At 34.2% G+C, this 24,479-nt stretch overlaps 1 long non-coding RNA gene across 6 annotated transcripts; it reads right to left on the bottom strand.

Annotated features, from left to right (window-relative positions):
- Positions 1–13,121: 13,121 nt before the first annotated feature.
- On the bottom strand, positions 13,122–16,080 carry LOC145115819 (uncharacterized). Of its 6 annotated transcripts, none has more exons than XR_013711716.1 (9): positions 15,498–16,076; positions 15,022–15,082; positions 14,877–14,897; positions 14,568–14,625; positions 14,355–14,464; positions 14,176–14,279; positions 13,771–13,876; positions 13,610–13,652; positions 13,122–13,515 (listed from the first exon to the last, which is right to left on the bottom strand). It is a non-coding gene; the product is annotated as an uncharacterized LOC145115819 (long non-coding RNA). The 6 variants fall into 6 exon arrangements; XR_013711718.1 differs by lacking the exon at positions 14,877–14,897 and having other exon boundaries at positions 13,122–13,400; positions 13,494–13,515; positions 15,498–16,075; XR_013711719.1 differs by lacking the exon at positions 14,877–14,897 and having other exon boundaries at positions 13,122–13,313; positions 13,494–13,515; positions 15,498–16,075.
- Between the last annotated feature and the right edge of the window lie 8,399 nt (positions 16,081–24,479).

The raw sequence follows: 24,479 nt of genomic DNA, 5'->3' as shown, positions 1-24,479 counted from the left end.
CTGGCCGAAAACCTACCTAGACCGAAAACTCATACAAACACAAAAGATGTCCAAAACACATTAATAACAGCCCTAAACCATCCATGCATTAATGCCTAGCCCAAACCAAATATATTGGCCCTTCAATTGCCTTGCTTTATGAGTTAATTTAGATCATAAAAAATTATATGATAATTTTGCTTGGTAAAATTGATCTTAAATGTTTTAAAGTCTTCCATAACTTGTCCTCAAGTTATGGAACGTGAAAAGTTTTTTCATAAAAATCACATTAACTCATAAGTTATGGCAAACCAAAAGTTTTGAAGAGTTTCAAAACTTGCCCTCAAGTTTTGAAATTTGTAAAGTCTCACAAATGTAAAATTTAATTCCAAACCCTAGAATTTTAAAAGTTAAAATTCAACATTTGGGTTCATAACCTAAAAAATTAATTAAATAGTCTTTAATTTTGAATTTTTATGATTTAGAACCTTGATGATTTGAATAGTTCAAATTACACCTTATGGACTTTATTAAATTAATTAAAGTGTTTAATTAAAAGAGATTAATAATTTCATAATGACATGGTTTAAGTTTAATTAAATTAAGAGTATAATTCATTAATAGATTAAACCATCTAGTATTTTAATTAAATTAAGGGTGTATTTTAAAAGTTTAAAATACACCCTTATACTATTATAATATTAAAAGTTTAATAACTATATATATATATATATATATATATATATATATATATATATATATATATATATATATGTATAAGACAAGTCAGTCTTACCGTTAGTAGGCCTCATTCACGAAGTCAATCTATAAAGGGGTATAAGGTTACTGCCTATAAAATGGTGGTTTAAAGGGTGTCCACTCTCACCCACCGCTTCCTTGATTGGTGGAGGGTCGTTAGCCGAACGGGGAGGATAGGACATTCTCATTAAAAGTATAATGAATATTTTTAAATAACTAAATGTCTTACAAATTCCCAATCTTAGTTACTTAGGAAAAATGTGAATTTGATGCTAATCCATGAAATTGCACTTTGCACCTTGCCAAGTCGTTAGTGGAGCGTGTGTGGTTAACCGGCATACTAACTTGGACTAACAAGGGTGGTAAAGGGTAGCTCAATGTTTTTCATAGATCAATGGAGCGTGTGTGGTTAACCAACACACTGATTAGGTGATAAATGACATCGAGAATACCAAGCTAATTTGCATGGTTATTCACACCTTATTTGTGATCCTCGGTATCCCAGTCACAAACTTGAAGGGCATAATTGAGATTAAACATGTCATTGAAAAGTTCAATGAATCTCAAAGGATCTAGGAATTTTAATTCATTTAAAACCTAAAGTTCATTTTCGTTTTTCATGGTGGAAATTGGTAAATCGTCATTTACCTACCTTCAAATATTTTGCAATTGGATTACAGCATCCCTCTTCCAAATTGTAAAATATTGTGTTGGGTCGTAGCCTTAATATTTCATTTTGGGTGTTATATTAAGGACTTAAATCAACTAATATGAATTTCTCCCTTGTAGATGTCTAGTTCTGACAACTATGGTCTACCTTATCCTTTTGGAAAAAGTTTTCCTCTTGAAGATGATGTTCCACGATTGGATAGTGGAAATGGAAATCATGTTTCACTTCCTCCTCCTCCTCTAATAAATTCTCCCTAACCCACAAGTTCAAAGACTTGAAAAGTTCAAGGTCACTCAAGCCCTATTGGCTAGCAAACACCAAGATGGAAGGTATGTGTGTACTCACGTCTTGGAGATGAAGTCACATATTGATAGGCTGAGAGTATTCGGTGTCGTTGTCTCGAGGAAGTTGGTTGTTGACTGGGTTCTTCATTCACTTCCTGAGTCATATAGTGAGTTCATTAAAGATTACTATATGACAGAGCACGACATGACCCTTATCGATCTTACCTATTTGCTAATTGCGGCTGAATCAACAATGATTTGGGACAATGGTAAAGCAAACTTGATTGGAAGATCGACTCCCCAAACTTCCATGAACATTGACAATAGCAGCATTGGAAGTCCAGAAAAGCTTTCTCTTCCCAATGGAAAGGGATCGGCCATGGTCAAGTCATTTGACAAAATGGTAAAGAGAAAGGCTAAGTCTGAGATAGTCCCGTGTACCATTCCCAAAGAGTCCATTTGTTTCTATTGCCAAGAGAAGTGGCATTGGTTGCGAAGCTGCCATATTTACCTGAAAGATCGCAAGGATGGTAAAGTCAAAATGTTTGACTCTACTTCAGGAAAGTCCACTATCTAACTCTATTAAGTTCCTATTTGGAGATTCTTAATACATGATGTAATGTAATTACATTTTGATGTTTTGTAGAATCGAAGAAAAGAAAAGAAGCTTAAAGGAAGAGTAAGCTGATTCTGATCGTGAAGAGATGGATTTCGATCGCATGGTTCGATGATCAGAATTTTGAGTTGCTGCTTAAGAGTTATGATAGATTGCTTAGGAATAGATAACAACATACTTTTCATATGTATTTGCAATGTAAGGATAAGTTTTCCGCAATTTTATAAACAAAAGAAAATTTTTGTTTTTATTTTAAGATTCCTTACAATGGCATTTGTGAAAATTGTTGTTTATATGTTTCCGTTGATAGCAATATTGGAAAATGGATTTGATTCTTTCATTTGTGGTAGAGTCAAAATTTACCAAATAAGGAAAGATTCTCATCATCCAAGTTTCAATTGGATAGAAACTTGGAATCATGGAAGATGTATTGCATGATGAATGAGAACCTTCATCTTTGGGAAATTAAGACTAATTGCTTGTTCACATGTATATGTGAGTCAAGTGAAGGACTAGGGGATCAGGTACACTTGGTTGTGCGCAGGTCAGGTCCACCACAAAGAACGATAAGACTATTCGTAATGATTTACTAAAGTTTAGTAAATATGGTTATACTTAAAAGATTAAGTATAATTCTGAATCGTTGAAAAAGTTTCAATTTATAGCAGAACGAATAATAAGAATCAAATTAGGCAGAAAGATAAAAGTTTCTCCAATCTGAAAAGAAGGGAGAGTACTTGAGTATCGCATTTTATGATTATCTTAGTGATTATGAAACCATATCATAATTCATCATCTAAGGACATCTTAGTGCATTTTTATGGCTAAGAAGAGGAATCGTGAATTATTGAAATGGTTAAATCAAAAGGTGAATCATACTTCGTTCAAAAATTGAGTCTTAGAGTAACACTCCGAGATCGAGCCTTGAGTGACAAAATCTTAAGAAAGGTTTATAACACTTGTCAAATGTAGAGTAAAATGTTTTCTACTCTTGGAGATTTGAAATTGGTAAGTTGTGATGTTTTGGATAAAACAAAGACCAACTAAGACCAAGTGTGTGAAATGTTTGTCTTGATAAGAAACCGCACTAACTATTGAATATTTGTTTGCCAAGAATGTTTCTTGACAAAGATAATCTTATATGTCAAAAGGTCAGTGGGAGTCTTAAAGATCTTGGAAAAATTTCAGGAACTAATCAAGAGTAACCTGTTGTTAAACACCGGCACACGACTTGAGGTTTGTAACCTATCGTGTTGACATATTCTAGTTTCTATGCCTATTCCAGTTAAAGTTGATTATGCATGTGAGTTCTATGAGTTCTCAATTGTTTGCATAACAACCTGGAAGCAATGACAGGCCCTTGTGCTGCCAGGTGGCAAGAAATTAAGATTGAACAAGTTCAGTGTGACAACCGTCAAAATTCGACTCGGTTCTAGATTTGAATAAACTTAGTTGCACGTATAGGCACGACACATACTAGACTTAGTAACTAGAAGTTAAGATATAACCTATTAGAAACTTGGAAATAATTAGAAACAATGGATAATGTGGTTGGATTTCACATTGGTATGTGAATTCTACAACTAGTTAACTGTAGTGACTATCCACACTCGGGTCATTCCTTGACTTGAACACCATTTCATCAATCATATAAACCCATAATGCACTTGACCTAATAGTAGAAATTAGGTCAAAGTCTCATAGAAACTTAAGTCAAAGTTGAAGACTAGGACTAGTATACTTGATTCCTCAATTTCGCTTGAATTTCAGAATCACTACATAGAATGCCAATAAAACGGTAAAAATAAATTACAAACATTATTTCTAATTTGAATAAGAGTTATGAAACTCAAAAATAATTTAAAAAGTCTCACAATTTAATTAATTTTGATATCCAAATATTTATTAAATCTCAAGACCCTAAAAGCCATAAAAACTCATATTTATAAACTTTAACCTTAAAAATTCTATAAAAATAATTATGAAACTTATAATATGATCTTATAATAATTAAAATTATGACAATGCATTTAAGGAAAATAAAATTTAAGTCATTAACAATTACCCTAAATTTATAAGTCAAAAATCAAGGTTTCATGAGCAAAAACTTGGTTAGGGTGTATATTTTATAAAAAGTTTGATATTTTTATAAAAGAATTGAATTTTTTTATAAAATTAAAAGAGAGGGAGGGAATTTTACACTCAAAACCGTCCACCCTCTTCCCAAGACACTTCTCTTCCCAAAACACATAATCACTCCTCTCTCACACTCCATCTCCTTCACTTCTCTCTCTCTCTCTACACTCTCTCTCACACTCCACCATTTACCACACTCAAACTCTCTCTTTCTCTCTCTAAAACCACGAAATTCTCCAGCCAAGAACATCTCTTAACCTTCAAATCTTCATCTTCTAGGGTTGTTCTTCATGGTAATCACGAAAATCCTTCAATCTCCTTCACTTTTCTTTCTAGTTTTAAAGGTTTTTCTTGCACTTGTCCTTCTTCTACACCATTCTTTGTGAACATTCATGATCATAGCCATGAATGTCGAGTTTGATGATGATGGTGGTAGTGTTTCACCCAAGAACAACATGCATGTTGTTTGATGGTGAAATCCAAGGACCAAAACCTATGTCAAACCCTAAAATACGGATTTTTACAAGTTTTAGAGGTTCATCTACCTTATGCATTCAAGTTTTTCCTTGAAAAACATCACTATGAACAAAATATATCCATGAATGGTCTTCAAACAAACATGCATGTGATTATCTTCAAGCTTAGAAGCTAGATCATCAAAGTATGTTGTTAAAAGCTTTCAAATATGTTCATGAAGGATTTATTTCCAAATAAATATCTAAAACTCCTTTTCTGACCAAATCCGATTCTTCCCAAATTCCCACCAACAAAATGAGATGTTCTGAAAATGTTCAGAAAATAATTCATTTTCCTCAAATTATTATAATTATTGCAATAATATAGGGTAATAAATCATATAAAATACTTTATGGAGTCTATAAATCCTAGGTAAATTCGTGGATGACCCCTATGCTAAATAATGACTTATCATTAAGTTTCATCGATTTTTGTTACTGTTTAGAGTGGTTTTGAATTTTCCTTTTGTTTAGCCCCAATAAATCATAAATCCACTTTAGACAATTTGAAAAGGCTATATAAGAATTTTCGCAGCTCATACCCTATGTTTAAGACTTAGAAAAATATTTTCAGAATTTTTCATAATGCATTCCTATTTTTCCCCGATTTTTGTATTTATAATGGACTAATAATGGGAAAAATATTTGTACTCATCCAAAATTCATGAAAATTTACCAGAACACCTTATAATATATTAGGATGCTACATAAAATTTTGATGATTTTTCTCTTCTGTATGCTATTTTTCTTCTATTTTCCCAAGATTAAATACACTTAAATCCATTTTTTATTAGAATAAATGCACAAAAATCATAAAATTGGGTTAAACAGTTTATAAATCCATTTTTATATTTTTCCCAGCTTAATAATGTCTAATAACAGTATTATAAAAAGTTTGGGTAATTTTAGAAACTGTTTTCTATTTATCTCCATTTTTATTAGAATAAATGCACAAAAATCATAAAATTGGGTTAAACAGATTATAAATCCATTTTTATATTTTTCCCAGCTTAAGTATGTGTAATGGCAGTAATATAAGATGTTTGGGGAATTTTCTTAACTGATTACTATTTTTCATGAATTTTTATCTATTTAGAGAATTAAATATAAGGAAAATGGTTATACATATCTATAATCCATGAAAATTTATCTAGAAGCCTTTTAATGTAGTTAGACCCAAAATCTGAAGTTTGGTAATATTTACTAACTATTTAGTATTTTTCATGATTTTATGGTTATTCAAGAAACTAAAATCGTGAAAAATAGTTAGACAAATCAAAAATTCAAAAAAATTTGTCTTAAGGTCTTTGACTTCAATTAAAACTGAAATGCAAAGTTTGGGAAATTTTAGAACTAAACTGATTTAGTTTTTGAATATTAAATCATTGGAACACCTCTTAAAATGTTAAATATTAGCATTTCAATAATGTGAATTTTCCAATTTAATTTTTTATATAACAATTGATTCATTGAAATTTAATTTTCACATAAAAATGTTTGTAACTTATCAATATTAAATTTTGACACAATATTAGCATAATTCTATTGTAGTAGTAAGTATACTAGTGTTAGATTTCGATTAGATACTCACTAGCGAATACCATTATTGTAGGAATCGGTAGTGGTACAGGTGGAACGTAGTTCAAGGCAGCATTTGCATCATCTCAATGCATTGTGAGTATTCACGCACTCCCCTATTTTCGGTTTTTAAATGTTTTGGGGTGGAAAAGCATGTCCGAAAAACTATTTATTGTTTGTTGTATTTAAATTGATTCGTATCAAACTCGATTGCTATATTTTGCTATAATTTGCTATATTCTGCTATGTATGTCTATGCAACACGGAACATGAGAACTTATCGTCTTAAGTCCCTTCCCTTACACTTTACTCCAACCATTAACTCTTTGAGCCAATGATCATTATGGATAGCGCTTTTAGGAATTGACAACTCCTCACTCGCCCGATTGCTGGAGTGCATGATACCATATAATCTATGGAACGATAAGCATAGATCTTGATAGGGCATCAGTCATAGGCTTGGTTGGGAACTCATTGTTTGCTCATACACATACAAACTTGTTACTTATTATAGCAACACACTTGTTTATTAATTATAGCAATGAACTTTGTTTCTCATTATAGCAACGAAATTTTATTACTGGAAACTTATTTACTTGTCTTAACAATAAATTTGTTTGCTCCTTGTAGCAACAAACTTGATTGCTCATTATAGCAATGAAACTTGTTTACTCGTTTTAGCAACGAACTTTATTTCCATAAGGATATGAACGTTGCATCTCATTTAGGCAACGTAACTTTATTTCTCACGATGGCAACAAACTTTGCTTATACAAACTTATTTACTCATTTTTGCAATATATTTTTATTTATGGAAAACTCTATCAAAACTTTGATTTTGATTCATGAAACTTATATTATTTTTAATTTGTGAGTACTCACCAACTATTTTTATAGTTGATGCTCGTTTTACATGCTTTTTCAGGAATCATCGAGTAAGTGGCACTTAGGGACACATCACTTTTAGAAGCATTCGCATGTGTTGTATTTAAATTTTCATTTTAATTTCTTTTAAAAGTTGTTCAAACCCATTGTAAATTTGTAATGATTTTTAATACTATTGTTGGTGTTGTCTTTTAACTTTTGGTATGAAACCCTTTATACTGCCACGCCTCGTGTTTCCGCTTTAGCGGGGTGTGACATTCAGTCCATATAAGTTTGGATTTGTCACTAACCTTGTCTTGTGATTATGGTTATGACAAATTCACATGGATAGGAACACATACGCCTTAAAATCTAAGTGTCATAAGGTTTCTCTCCAATTCATGAAAATGATTGTGAGGAAACGCTTTCACTAAGTAGATTTTAAATAGTTAGCAATTGTGATATTTGCATTCTCAAATTCGATTATGATTACGGCATCATTCTTCATAGTTCGGATTGTGAGAAATGGCAAAAGGTATATACATTTGAAACTTATTGTTGTAAGCTATAAAATTGTTTAGACACACATGTGAGCTATCTAAGGAAAGGTGTATGAGTTTGAGAAGCCTAGATAAAGTCTTATCGAAGCATCTCGTATCAGAAATCTGGATTTTGGTAAGGAAGTCAATAAGTATTGATTTCTAGAAGTCCAGCTGATTTCTGGGTACATGTCAAAGTTAGTGGGAGCATAAGTGTTATGCTAGTAAGAATGTAATTATTATGCTAGTGGGAGCACAATTATTACGTTAAGTACTGCGAGTTAGCAATGTTAATTATAGAAAACAAAAGTTTCAATTCGCAAAGTTGCAGGGTTTGAAAAGGTGTTTTGCTAATAATTAAGGGAGAGGAAGTCATACTTCATTTCAAATCTAAAAGCTTAGATTGAGATTTTAATCAAATTTAGTCAAGAACATATATGAATGTTATGTTGAAATGATTCAACATAAGAAAATTCTATATATGGAAATGTTATAGCAAGAGACTGGTATAGTATCATGTCCTTATGTGAAACATTATGTATCGTATCCCATATGTTTCAGGTATGGGATCAATGACATATGCTATAATATTAATATGTTCTAATTTTCCAAATGCATAGGGCATTAAGAGGGAAAAGGGACTACAACGAGATTTGGCTAAAGTTGTTGAGCAATTGTCGAGGACAATCTGAGGTTTACCAAAGATTGGTTGCTCAATGATAGTTGGAAGCATAGTGTAAACTTTGGAAGGACCATATTGACATATTCTGAAAAGATGCAACTCTTGTACAGAAGTGATAATCAAAATGGGAATATGGAAATTTTTCCATAAAGTGGAAGTTATTCTTTAAATTTGTGTAAGATTAGAAAACTTAATGCAAGAAGGATGTTCAAAGGAATGTACTTTGAATGTGAGACTTCGTTTCCATGGAATTGCTCTCCATTGGAATACTTTGTAATGTCTGTTGCCAAGTCTCTGTGACTTTTGTGCATACTCATTACAAGAGGATCATTGCATATAAGTTTAGAATTTAATAGATTAAAGTAAATGACAATAATTTGGTATTCTTACATTTACGGTAAGGATCTGGAATTGTGAAATGAGCATCATTGAAATGTTGTCAATTAATCTATTTCACAAAGAAAGGACCATAGGAAAACATAGTGTGCATGCTTGGAGCATGGCATGACTATTGTTTTAATTCAAGTATCAAGTTGATTAATCGAAGCATTATACAATGAATAATGTGTAATCAATATGGTGATTAAATAATAAGTGTTTTATTTATATTCATAAGTTCTGAGACCATATTGGATTCGATTATTCTTGTGTTTCACTTTGCATGTTTTGACTTCCCGAATAAATAGGTTATTTAAACCATCCATAGTCGATCATACTTTGGAAGTAGGTATTGAAGCTAGACTGTCATGAATGGGTTTGTAGATTGTCTAAAGGCGTTTAGACACAACACAAGTTTGTTGCAGTGTTCATGAGTACTCCTGTAATAAGATTTGAGTATTGGATTAAACTCACGCTCATCTGAATCACTTCATGGATTTTATCACGGGTGATTGTGAGACGATAATATCTTATATTCTTGAAACCAAAACATATGAGTTGTAATTTACAAGTCGGTTGCACATTGACATATGTAAACGCACCAGTAACTTGGTGTTATAAAACATATTGTTGTGTGTGATTTGATGAGTAAGTACAAGCAAGCATTTGAGTCGAAGTTTATCCATTCCTTTTTCCCTTAGAGGGATAAAAGCGATATCTGTGGGCCCCTCGATGATTTAGTGATGACAACCCTAAGTGTTTGGCCAAGCCTGGACTGATTTGATTTATTCAATTATTCGGACGTCGTAAATCAGAAATCGGGAAACAACAGATGGAAAGAGAGAATGATTATAATCCATGTGTCAGTCCATATGATATCTTGTAGAATGGAGGAATATATGATCCTTATCTAATGGATTCGTCATTGACTAGGTCAGAGTTCGAAAGTGGTTTTTAAGAGCTACGATTGCTCGTCGGGTTGTGGAGTCGTACTTGCAATAATAGTTATTAGACTTATTCAAGTGGGAGACTGTTGGATTAGGTGTTTAAGCCCATAACTATAAAAAGTATGTACTTGACCCGAGACTAGCATGGTCCATTTGGGTTGCCTTCACCAGAGCAATTTGATAGGATGGACTTTTGAGAAAGAGGTTATTTATGATTTATTAATATATTACAAGTATAATATATTAATATGAAGTCATGTTATTTAATTAGTATTGATCAAGAATTAATTTAGTGATCAAAAGAGACTAATTAAATTTACTGGGACTGATTATGTAAATCAGTGATACATATAAGGTTTGGGCTACTAATCCATGATGGGCTAAGTTTATGTAAGTATCCATGAAGAGTTAGTCTACATGAGTTATGGATCATAACCCAAGTGTATGGATTAGGGTTTACCCATGACTCTTGGATTCCTACACTATATATATGACACCCCTTTGGCCTAAAATTGGTTGTACATGTATTCTTGGAGAAGCATAGACGGATTTTAGTGCTCCATACTCTCTCTCAAAAGTCATCCATTTGTTCATGGTGTTTGTGAACCATTTGAGGCATCACATTTGAGGTGATAAGTTCTTAAAGGCCAAAACACAACAAGCTACAACAAGAGGTAATTCTATAACGCACTTTTATGTTGTTTATGTCAATTGTATGCTAGTTGTTGGATTAATGCTTTGGAAACAATACTGCATGTATAATTAGAGAAAACTTAGATCCAAAGCATTTATGGTTATATGTGCACCATAGGATGTTGTAGTATACTAAAACCCAACAAAATTCTCATACAATAACAGCTATCACACTAGCGTCAAAGTCTCGACATTCGAAGCCCTCTACGGACGCAAATGCGGATCCCCTATGTGTTGGGCTAAGGTGGGTGACACACAGCTGGTGAAAAGACGAGCGCCTGATAGCACACTTACCGGCCCGGAGATCATACGAGAAACTACAGAAAAGATCGTTAAGATCCGTGAGCGAGTAAAGGCATCCCGGGATCGGCAAAAGAGCTATGTTGATAAGCGACGAAAACCCCTGGAATTCCAGGTCGGTGACCGCGTTCTGTTGAAGGTCTCACCCTGGAAAGGAATGATACGATTCGGAAAGCGTGGGACGCTGAATCCTAGGTATATCGGTCCATTTGAGATTCTTGCTAGAATCGGCCCGGTGGCGTACAAACTACGACTACCACAAGAACTCGGCAACGTACATCCCGTCTTCCATGTGTCAAATTTGAAGAAGTGTCTGTCTGACGAAACTCTTGTGGTCCCACTCGATGAAATCGAGGTAAACGAGAATCGACACTTCATAGAGGAACCGGTGGAAATAATGGATACGAAAGTCAAGAGGACGAAATAAAGCCGCATACCCATAGTGAAGATCCGATGGAACGTCAGGCGAGGACCTGAATTCACTTGGGAACAAGAAGATCAAATGAAACATAAGTACCCACAACTTTTCCACTAGTTGCTAGGACCCGTCCAAAATTCTAATTTTGGGACGAAATTCCCTCTAACGGTGGATGATGTGACAACTGGCAAATTTCGTGTTAAGCAAGGTTTAAAATGTAGTGATGTATAAGTACAACCACAATGTAACCGTGTAGTAATAAAACTTGGAAATCGAAAAGGGCATTATATATATATATATATATATATATATATATATATATATATAGGGAAAAGTGAATATACATTACAGCCCCACCTATGCTTAAGTACTAAACCTTATGAAAATACATTGTTTTACTATATAAAGATTGCAATTAGGCGATTCACGATTAACACTTGAAGATGTAGATTCATCATGTACACAATAGTTTTGATAAGGAAGCAAGAACATTGATTATCTTCGACCTTCGTGGCGATGGAAAACAATACTATTTACTAGGGTGAAGTGATAAACGATAATGGAGGAAAGAAAACAAGGATGATAAAACAATAATGGAGGGAAGAAATGTTATTGGGGACGATATATTTACCAAGTGAAAACCAAATCGAATATAATTACTAAGTTAAAACGATATATTTTAGAGGTTTAGTACCTAAGCTTAGGTGGGGCTGTAATGTATATTCCCTATATATATATATATATATATATATATATATATATATATATATATATATATATATATATATATATATATATATACTTTGAAAATCATGTTTGTAGTAAACACTTCAAAGCAAGCAAAGCCAAATTGTTGGAACATAAAATCATAAATTTAAAACATTGTTTTATAGTTTTTGGCCTAGTACCCCACCCACCTTGAGATTTCGGTTGTAAGGAGGCCGAAATCACCCACCTAGAACACCCTAGGCCGAAAACACCAACCTAGAACACCACTAAGGCCAAAATCTCTAAACCAAGACCACTAGGACCGAAATCACTTGGCCAAACCATGCCTAGGACCGAAATCACATGTGATTTCGGTCATAGTAGGGCTTTTAGGGGTTTCAGTCAAGATAGAGGAAGAAATAAGGATAGTTGACTTTAAGAAGTGATGTTCCACCCTTTTCCCATGCAGATTAATACCCAACGAATATCCGAGCTTATAACCACCAGTTAACTAGGTAAATATCACTTCACCGTTCCTTTCTTATACACGACCGTAAAGAATCAAAAACCCCCACCATCATTATCTTCTTTCATCTTCATCACTTTCTTCTCTCAAGAACAAGAGCAAAAATCCTCCAAGATCATCACCTTCAAGTTGATCCTTAGATTTTGGTAACCATTTTCGTAACCCTCTAGTGTTTCTATACATTTCTATGTAAATCTCATCATCTTTACACACATTATTATGTGTTAAATCCTTAAGATAATACCATTTCCAAGAAATTCATAAACCTCATCCAAGAGTTTAGGCTTGGAAATCCTTCACATCACCACTCCAAACAACCCACAAAACCACTCAAGATGAGTTCATACCCCCACTTTGTCGAGATTTCCATGTTTTAGGGGGGGGAGGGGGGAGGGGGGGAATACAAGTCAAAATTGGTTTATTATACAAACTAGTGTAGGTGCCCATGCTTTGCATGGGTTAAAAAGGTGTTTGTTTTTTTTATTAAATGTGTGTACGTAAGGTAAGTAGATAGTGTTCCATAACACCGAATCAGTAACAAATACATCCCATTGAATCACTAATAAGTTTCATAGCAAATTTACAATGTATAAAGAAACCCAATCAACCAATCACAACTACGCCAATCAATATTGAGTTCATTCAACTATGAGTTGATTTGGGTTTGGAAAAGTTCAATCAAGTAAATACAAAAGAGCGAGGGGGGAAATGTAATCATTTTCTGCTAGAAACCAAATTACAATAGACAAGTTAAAAACTTTCATAACAGGAACACAATTGTCAATTAACCTTGTATATATTCAATTTTCTAATAACAAAGTCAATTAGAAATTGATGTTAGGTGAGGAATGATTTTTAAAGATTAATAATTGATGTATGAAATGGTAGAATGGATACATACCTCAAAAACGTTTGGACCGGACCTAACAAACAAACACATACGCACAAAGGTCATTGTTGGTTGCATTTTCCAACTGATTATGAATGAAAAACAATAATTGTGTATAACTTTCTTACCTCTCGGACAACAGAATGATCAACAGAAACCATCAATCTTTAGCTATAATTTTGTTCCCATATGCATCGGATTCATCAAATACAAATGACCAATTAGTTATATACCACCACTTTTGACAAATGAAATACATGTATTTCAGTGAAGGAAAAGAATCAAGAACCTTTTTTTGTACTGATTGCATCTTTTAATACACCACCTGAAAGTCATGACCATTTGAACATAAGGTTCTTTAAGTTGAGCCTTCTAAGACCTTGACAAATCTGCCCCTGAAATTATTAATGATAGTTATAATGCATTTCTTTTGGTGATAAAGCCTTCATTGCAGCATAGAAGGAACCAACCTACAGGGGCAAGACTGGAAATGCATTAATAATTTATTACAATCAGTAGTTTTATAAGCTTTGATATTGCAAAAAGGATAACAAAATTCTTATTTTTTTTACAGAAAATTGGACATTAATTAAAACTTGTTCGTAGTCTGAGACGATTTCTTCAGTAATGAACTTCTATATTACATTATGTTTTAATAAACATACAATATAAAAAAGTGATACATTTTGTTTACCTTGTCAAGAGTTTGAGTGATAAGACATAAGATGGAGGAGCAACCAACTTAATTTTTAAAAGACAATCCTGATTCCCAACAGCTTCAGCCTTCCACATAACATCCTACAAAAATTATAAATTAGTATCAAAATTGGAAGTTATTGAAAGATAAAAGATCAAAAAATGAGACTAAGACACCTTAATGTGAAAAACTCCATCAAACTGAAAGCATTTCATCTCAATATCTGCCCGAATCTTCAAAGGCTATGGATTCATTATCTAATGCTCCAAAAAGTATATAGTAGTCACTACAAAAAAATTTAAGTAGCTCAATCGATAAAATGATGAAAATACAAAGTATCATCAAGCGTTATAGGAGTAGAACAGATCCAAGGAAACAATTAATCATACCATACAATTAGCCTGCATGAACCATCATTAAATCAATTTAAAACTCCTTCCATATGACCTGAATTAGGCAGCCAATGAATCAGAATTTCAAAAACTAAACAACTTTTATATAATTCACTGCCAGTGACTGCAGTTGATTTATTTATTTTGTTCCAGTCAAGGCAACAACTAATCTTTTCGCACGCTAAATTGCCACCTACAAGTTTCTATAAATAAAGTGACTTCATTACAAACACATTTCTACCAACATAACCGTTGAGTTGAAAAATAATTAAAATAAATAATAAGATTAACATGTGTATCTGTTACCGGATTATCCAAGAAACATATCTTCAGAAAGGCATGACCATTAATAAAAAAGCAAATAAAAAGGTTCAGAAACCCCAAAATAAGTTAGCAAAGATATAAATAAACCAACAAATAGGAATAATCAAGAAAGTTAACTTCTTAATACCTCAGGTCGACCATCTTCCTTTTTCTTTTTGTACTGATTGTATCTTTTAATACACCAAAGCCTGCAACAAAGGAAAAATGAAATAGTTAAATGAAAACTTCATTGAAAAGTTATACCTGATGTAGCATCTATTAAATAGTTCATGTATACTACAAGAAAGAAAACTTCAATGAAAAACAAATGAGAAGTAATATGATATATGTGGGCATTACTGGACATATACTGGATATACACATATTTGCAATTTAAAAATGTGAAATTTTGACCTGAAGTAGATACTAGAGAAAGTAAGAAACATAAACAGGACATATCCTTGGTAGTAGTAATTTTATGGTTAATCACTTTGTCATACATAAAGAAAGATGCCCAGTACAGTAGAAAAAAAAACATCCGTTCATTGATTGGGATAAACAAAACATACAAAAGAAAAGCTACCCCATGTTATCTAATTCTGTAAATAAAAAACAGTGAATTACCGTGAGTGTTCTTCAGCTGAGTTGGACCCATTGGTGGCTTATTTACAGAAATATTTTAAAATTTAGCTGACAGTAGGTATATGGGATTTGGCTGGCGATAGAAGGAGATGTTAGCGGAGGCAGCAAGCGTTTGGAGATGGTGGCAACGGATCCTGAAGCGGTGATGGTAAATATAAGCAGATGGGGTCAAGGCGGTTGTGACAGAGGTGGTGGCCCCGTGTCGATTTAGGGTTTGCAATAGAGATTGTGAGAGACAGGGAAAGAAGGATCAGGGGTAAAATGCTTTTAAAGGGAGAGAAATGAAGAGGCAGGAGCAATCGAAAGCGGGAGATGAAGGGGCTCGATCACATACCTGGTGGGTGGTCAAATGATTTACAGATGAGAGTGGAGATGGAGACGTAGACAATGGAAATGAAGTTTAGGGCTTTTGCACGGTCCCGTCGATGGCTGAGTCGGATTTTGGTCACCGTCCCTTTTCTTCTCCACGCAACAGAAAGGAATATAAGAAGAGGCGGTGGATCGGTGGAGTTAACCCCATGGCGGTGTCCAGAAGGAGGAAACGCATTAAAGTAACCGAGTTGAGTAAACAAACCTGATGAACAGTAACCCGAGTAAGGTACTGTTCATAAGGATGTTGAGAATTAATTATATACTAGCAAAGATCTCGCGGCTACGCCGCTTTTGGGGTAATATGGGGAAAATCGACAAACTTTAAAAAATACGTGCTGAAAGTGTAAATCACCGCAAATAGGAGAGAAAGTCGACAACTCCTAAAATTAGATGTCCAAAGTGTACGACAACCAAAAGAAGGGACACTGGTGGAGAAAATCCAAAAATGTTGTGGCAATAATGTGAAAGTTGCCAAAGTTGAGAAAATATGGTGGCAAAATTCTAAAGGAGGTTTTTTGTGTTTTTTATGTCAAAATGTAAAAGTTTTGACTATAAGGACGAAAAGTGTCAATTTCATTAAAGATTTGTGGCAAAAACACCAAAATATAAAACTTTTCACTGCAATGACGAAAAGTGTCAAAGTTACTAAAGATTTGTGGCAAAACCCTAAAAACACAAAAACTTAATCAAAACACAAAATTGTAAAAGTTTTCACTTTAAGGACTAAAAGTGTCAAATTCACTAAACATTTGTGGCAAAAACCTAAAGATTGAGAATTAATTATATATATAATACTTGCATGTTTTACCTTTATGTTGAGATATAATTCATTATATGCACAAGATATCATTATCACTGGCCTTTATACAAATATTTATGATATATTCGTTAAGAAATGCAAAACCACAAGAACAAAACATATTCTATGCTATAAAGATCATAATAAAAAAATTATGGTTTGTAAAACTATATGATTTTAGAAACTTTTTACTAAAATATAGTTTTCTAACAAAAAGGGGTACCTTGTAGTCCTTTTACTACTTTGGTGGGTTACAACCCAAAAATATTATGTTGACTATAAATTTTGGATAGAAGATAATAATTTTATATTTATATAAGGGATTATATAAATAGTTTCAACAACAAACAGGATAAACTATAACTGGTATAGTTTGGGAGTTACAAAACTACGCACTACATTACAAAATAAATATATATAATTATTTAAAGGTATAATTATTTCATTTACAAGAAAACGATTTTTCAGTACAATAGACGTAAACCGGTTGATACTAGTTGTGAGACATTCAGCTTCACCGTACCTACCAGAGTACACATTAAGTCCTGCATTATAACCAGAGTCTCTTGGAGGGAGAGCGTGACACTTGTGTATAGATCTATACGGGATTGACAACCCCGCACCTCAATTGTTAGCTACAGTTAGACCGGCCAGTCTAGGGTGACAAATGTCGTAATAGTTCTGACGCCTGAAGAATGTCGTTTAGGCCAACTAGTCGCATTAGTATGGTTATAATAACTCAAATAGAGTATTGACAAAACATTTGGTTTATGGGCTAGCGTACACTCAAATAGTCTACACAAAAAGATAAATCTTACTAAAACTATTTTCTAGTACCGCATCACTTACATTTTAGTCTTGGGTTAAGACTTACAATGAGATTAACATACAATCAAGCAGTTTTATATAAAGATATAACTTACTAATACTACTCTCCGTTACAGCTTTACTTACATTTTTTTAGTCTTTGGATTAAGACTCACAATTCATTTTAAAGAAAATATTGGATTTTCTGGAAGTATACACTATCATTTTACGCGAAACAAGTACAAACTCCTTCTCATACAAAACGCTTATGAACTCACCAACTTAATTGTTGACACTTTTCAAAATCACTTGTATTCTCAGGAAACAAGTACAAACTCCTTCTCATACAAAACGCTTATGAACTCACCAACTTAATTGTTGACACTTTTCAAAATCACTTGTATTCTCAGGAAATCAGTAAACAGGTAACCACAAGAGTTTTTTGTGGATGGGACGTCGTCACATCTCGTTATTTATTTTTGTCATACACATTTGATATCATGTAAACGATCTTTTTGAGAACAAAAATGTAAACTTATTTAATATTCAATGCAATGGTTGTGATGCTTTATTGCTATTATTCAATTGTTATGATACTGTACATGAAGTGATCCGCTCCTAGACGTTTTTGCCGTTCTGGTTTGGAGTGATAAAACATTCATCCAACATAGATACAAGAACACATATAATATGCACACATAGCACGTAATTTATATTGAATACTTCATATCTATGTTTAAGATGAAAGTAAATATGCACTCACTTGTTAAGGTGGTGATTCCGAACTCAGACAGCGCTTCGCTTCTATTAAATTACTTTCCTTTGACAAAACCTAGTACCATTACCACTAAATTTTAGTCTAATATTTACCATGAGTAATTATTAGTCTTAGTATTATTATCTTGACTAAATTACACGAATGATCCCTATGGTTTAGGGTAATTTGCATGCTTGGTCTCTAACGTAATTTTTTTAACTCGGAAGGTCCCTACTGTTTGTTTTTGATACGCGCTTGGTCTCTGTCTTATCTAAAAGACTATTTTGCCCTCGATTTTATAATTTATTTAAATAAACACACCCCACCCCCAACTCCTTCACCTTACCTTACCTACCTCATCATTTTTTTAAATCGTAGTCTTTTTAGGTAAGACAGGGACCATGCGTGTATCAAAAACAAACAGTAGGGACCTTCCGAGTTAAAAAAGTAAGTTATAGACCAAACGCGCAAATTTTCCCAAACCATAGGGACCATTCGTGTAATTTACTCTATTATCTTTATATAAGCGTTAAACAATACTTCTCAACCACTATGTACAGACAGGGCCAGACATGAAACACCGAAGGGCAAGATCATTTTAGCATTATAGCACTTCTAAAATCCAACAACCCAGGCAGCCCTTCAAATCGGATTCCCCGTACCGTGAGTTGTTAAAAAGATATTATAACGACACTTATATAAGTCATAATACTAGCTTATATGTTGATTATAAGTTCATATTAACAATACTAAATTTAAACATAAGCTATACTTGAAGTAGGGTAAGCATATCTCACTTACTGGGGATTTGGCTATGAACCGGGCTCTACGGGGGCAGAACTTCCGAGCCGAAAATCTCTTTTCTCGGAGCCTGCTGGTGCTCCGGGGCTTTCCTCTAGCACCTTGAGGTTACTAGGGCTTTAGGAGGGTTTTGGACTTTTAGGAGGTTTAGAGAGAAGTTAGAGTGAGAGGGAAGTGGGTTTTGGTGTGAGAAATGATGGTGATATCGCAAGGTATTTATAGGCTGAAATACAGCTCAACTCGTCGAGTTTTGGCCTCAAACTCGTCGAGTTGGTGCCATATGTCACCGTCTGGTGCCAAGACTTGGGGAGAAAGCAATGGCCCAGATCTAGCCACGTCACCCTATTCGCAACAGCACACTCTCGACTTCTAAACTCCGTAACTTTCGTATACGAGATCCATTTTCAATGTTTTTTATATCCACGCGTAGGTATTGACAAGATATACATCTCTCTTTTTGACTCCGTCGGCTAATTCTCGACTGATTTTAAATTTAACAGTATGAGAAGATTACACTGTTAAATTACCGTGTAAAATTCATAACTTCTACATACGGACTCCATTTTCGTCTTTCTTTTTATCATTGAACTCCTATTAATGAGATATTCAATTCTTATTTAGGTTGCGTCCCCCAAAAATCGATCGATCTAAAATTCGAATTCCAGGTTGTGCACTACTATGCCGAATCTTAGAAAAATCATAACTTCCTCATACGAAGTCAGATTTGGGTGTTCTTTTTATACATGCTCTTGGTTTAATGTGTAATAAAACTCTCATTTAGATCTCTAAGGCTAAAAAGTAGTTTATCAAAAATTTACTTTTTACGTTATGCGGTGCTATGTCGGTTTAGCAGTAAAACTTCGACATGTCATAACTTCTTCATTATAACTCGGATTTCGACGTTCTTTATATCTCCAGAATCCTTGTCACGACCACTACACCTTTCTTCATAGATATTGGGTTCATCTTTTATTTTATTTTTGACGCTTATTTTCATTATTAACTTATTATATGTTATAAACAAGTTTAATGCACATAAATTCACATAATTCACATAATATTCAAATAATTCCCTTTTATTACTTCAAAGTACGTTACAATGGTTGACCCTAACTATTACATCATCACACCAATTCTTAGCCTAGAAACACAGGCGTTACAGAAGACCATGTACTCGATTCATCCCAATAGCACTAAGATGTATAGGGATTTGAAACCTTACTACTAGTGGCCGACGATGAAGCTCGATGTTGCAAAGTATGTGGCAGAGTGTGTAACATGTGCGAGAGTTAAGGCATAGCATTAGAAACCATATGGGAGTTTAGAACCTTTACATGTACCCATGACTAATTGGGAAGACATCACCATGGATTTTGTGACTAAACTGCCCAGGATGAAGAACGGTCACGACATGATTTTGGTAGTCGTGGATCGGTTCACAAAGACTGCATACTTCATAGTAGCTAATGAGAGGTAGTCTATGGATAAGCTTGGAAATGCTTACGTGAAGGAGGTAGTAAGACTTCATGGTGTTCCTTTAACGATTGTATCAGATCGTGATAGTCGTTTCACATCAAGGTTTTGGAGGAGTCTATAAGAAGAAATGGGTACAAAGTTATGTTTAAGTACAGCCTACCATCCGCAGACTGATAGCCAGAGCGAAAGAACAATTCAAACACTGGAAGATATGCTAAGAGCATGTGCGCTGGAATTTCAAGGTAAATAAGATTACCATTTACCTCTGGTAGAGTTTTCCTACAACAATAGTTACCATTCGAGCATCAAGATGACACCTTATCAAGCCTTGTACAGACAGAAGTGTCGTACATCGTCTTGTTGGCTTGAGGTTGGAGAAAAGCAGTTTATGGGCCTCGAAATAGTCCATCAGACTGCTGAAAAGTTGAAAGTGATTAGAGAAAGGATGTCAGCAGCTCAAGATCGCCAAAAGAGCTATGTTGACAAGAAGCGACGACCGATGACATTCGAAGTTAGAGATTCGGTTTTACTCAAAGTCTCATCATGGAAGGGACTTATAAGATTTAGAAAGAGAGGAAAGTTGAGTCCAAGATTTATTGGGCCATTCAAGGTTTTTCAGAGGATTGGGAACCAAGCTTACAAGCTGGAATTACATGAAGAACTTGATGGTATTCATAACACTTTCCATGTGTGTTATTTGAGGAAATTTACGGGAGAAGTTCCCTATATAATTCCACTTTCGGAGTTAAGGATGGATGAAAATAAGAGGTTAATCGAAGAACCTGAGGAGATTATTGACTGTTAGACAAAGAAGTTGTGATGTAATATGGTCGAATTAGTGCTTGTGTGATGGAAACATATGAATGGGCCAAACCTCATCTGGGAAACAGAGAGTGACATGATGAGTCTCTATCCACATCTGTTTGCTGATGCATGATTCCGGGACGGAATCATCCTAAGGAGGAGAGAATTGTAACGCCCGCGTTTCTGACTAATCATTAATATTTGATGTAATAATTAGGGTCGACAATTGTAACCTACTTTGAAGTAATAAAGAAGAATTATTTGACTATTATGTGAACTATGTGATTTTATGTGCATTATAATTGCTATTTACGATATAATAGATTAAGAATAAAATGTGACAAAAATAAAATAATAGATAGACCCAATATCTATAAAGAAAGTTGTATTGGTCGTGACAAGGATTCCAGCGATATAAAGAACGTTAAAATCCGACTTATAACGAAAAAGTTATGACTTGTCGAAGTTTCGCGACAAAACCAGCACGACGCTGTGTGGCGTGAAAAGTGAGTTTACGATAAACTACTTTTTAGCCTTAGCGATCTAAACGAAAGTCGTAGTATACGTTAAGCCGAGAGCGTGCATCAAAATAACTTCCAAATCTGACTTCGTATGAGGGAGTTATGATTTTTCTAAGATGTAGCATAGCAGTGCACAACCTAGAATTCGAATTTTAGATCGACCGAAGACACACAAAAATGGACGTCGGATGACAAAGTTATGAATTTTTAACAGACTTTACCTGTCTAAGCCTGTTAAAATATAACATTAAAAATAAAGTCAAAATTAGTCGACGGAGTCTAAAAGAAAGTTGTAGATTACGCCGCCACCTATGCGTAGATATAAAGAACGTCGAAAACGGATCTCGTATGCGAAAGTTACGGAATTTAGAAGTCGGAAATAGGCTGATGCGAGGAGGGTGGCATGGCTTAATCTGGACCATTGCTTGCTCCCCATGGCCTCGCTTCAGATGATTGATAGCAGCCCCTCATACGCGCAGCGTACTGAGTACGTGCAACGTACTCCGAGGAGTACGCCCAACGTAGTCCGAGGAGTCTGCCTATGAATAAGATGCAAGGTTCTTCACATTTCTTCACACCTAAGCCTTCATTTTTCTCTCAAACATCTCTCTAAACCCCTCCCAACCCCTAGTACTTACCAAGTGCTCAGAGGCGAGTCCTGGAGCGCCAGAAGGCTCTGAGAAGAACAGCTTTCGGCTCAGAAGTTCTGCCCCGGCAGAGCCCAATTCCTAGTTAACTCCATTGTAAGTGAGTTATGCTTACCATTCTTTAAGTATAGCTTATGTTTAAGTTCAATATCGTTATTATGAACCTATAAACAATATATGTATTATAAAATATAATATACAAAGTGTTATTATAATATCTTTTAACTACTCACGGTATGAGGAATCCGATTTGAAGGGCTGCTTGGGTTCTTGGATTTCAAAAGTGGTTAAATGCCAAAATGGTCATGCCCTCTGGTGTTTCATGTCTAGCCCCTGTCTGTACATAGTGGTTGAAAAGTATTGTTTAACACTTATAGAACAATATCACTCGTAAATAGTCACAATAAATATTAGACTAAAATCTAGCGGTAATGATACTAGGTTTCACCGAAGGAAAATAGAATTGTTAGAAGCGAAGCGCTGCCCGAATTTGAAATCATCATTTTAACAAGTGAGTGCATAGTTACTTTCATCTTACACATAGATATGAAGTATTTAATATAAGTCACATGCTATGTGTCCATATTATCTGTGTTCCTGATATCTATGCTAGATGAACAAAATATACATATTTTATTCGATTTAAACTCTATACGTATTTTATACCTATAATTATGATGGGTAAAGATGCGTAGATTAAAGATTAGATGAGATGAGAGATGAAAGATGAGATGAAAGATGATATAGATGATGAAAGGTGAAAGATGATAAGAAGGATTGACCCAAGCGATGACCCAGTCATCTAGTAGGCTCGCAACCTGCCGGTGTTGTGAACGATATGTTCATCAGATGTACTCTAAAAACCCATTGACATGTATTGTGGGTGGACTCCCTAAAATAATATTGTCAATAAAAGAGATAAACCCTGGCAACTATGGACTTAGTGCCTAATAAATAACATCGGAAACTATGGACTTAGTGCCTGTTATATAAACCCTAGCAGCGATGGACTTCGTGCTTGTTACTTAGGTCAATCCTTAAGAATAAATATTGAGGAATAGATTATTCTTAGGGAAGATACTTAAGAATAAAGAAGATAAGGGGGATGGGTAATTGGGTTAATTGTTTGATGATGAAACATAATAACATTATTATTGTGGGTTGAAAACCCTATCTACTTAGGTTTCCCAATCTGATCCACTTAGTTTATTTGTATCACAGATATCGATACGAAGCTACATTACACTGAGAGATTAAAGGAGATGTAAATCACTAGTGTAAATGAATGTAATGTCATACCCCCAAACCAGAATGGCGGAAACGTTCGGGGGCGGAGGACGTCATGTACAGTATCATAACAATGTGCAATAGTAAACAAGCAACAACATCATCCATTGCATTAATAATATAATTTAATACAAGTGTGTTCTGTGTATAGTTTGAAAGACACCAAAATATGAATCAAAATAAAAGACGAGTCTCGAATGTGCTCCGTCTTCTCAAAAACTGGTCTAGTGTACCTGTTTACTTGTGACCTGAGAATACAAGTTATTTTGAAAAAGTAGATCAACATTTAAGCTGGTGTGTTCATAAGTATTTGAGTGTCAAATGTTTGTATAAGTTTGATGAAAGTGGTTGTAAATGTTTGATGTAAATGTTTGTAAGTGTTTGATGTAAATGTTTGTTTCTCCTAGAAAATCCTATATTTTCTACTTATAAAGAAATGTAGTCTTCTACCAAGAACCGACTGTTTTGTATGTTTGTTCTTTTGTAAAAGTGAGTGTTTTTCCCAAGTATGACTATCATTACCAAAAAATAGTTTACATTACCGTTTATGTGAGAAGATCACAATATGAATGTAATGGGAAAATGACGATGTACAGTAGTATTGTATATAGTAACTACAGATGTACTAACTAACTTAAACCAATTTTTTAATTAAGGTAAAATGTGATGAGATTATAACCATACTTGATTGAC

This window comes from Lactuca virosa, chromosome 5 (genome assembly GCF_052849685.1).
Source record: "Lactuca virosa cultivar CGN04683 chromosome 5, Lactuca_virosa_CGN04683_v6, whole genome shotgun sequence".
Taxonomy (NCBI): domain Eukaryota; kingdom Viridiplantae; phylum Streptophyta; class Magnoliopsida; order Asterales; family Asteraceae; genus Lactuca; species Lactuca virosa.
The sequence above is the reverse complement of the archived record's forward strand: the minus strand, read 5'-3'. Positions and strand labels throughout refer to the sequence as shown.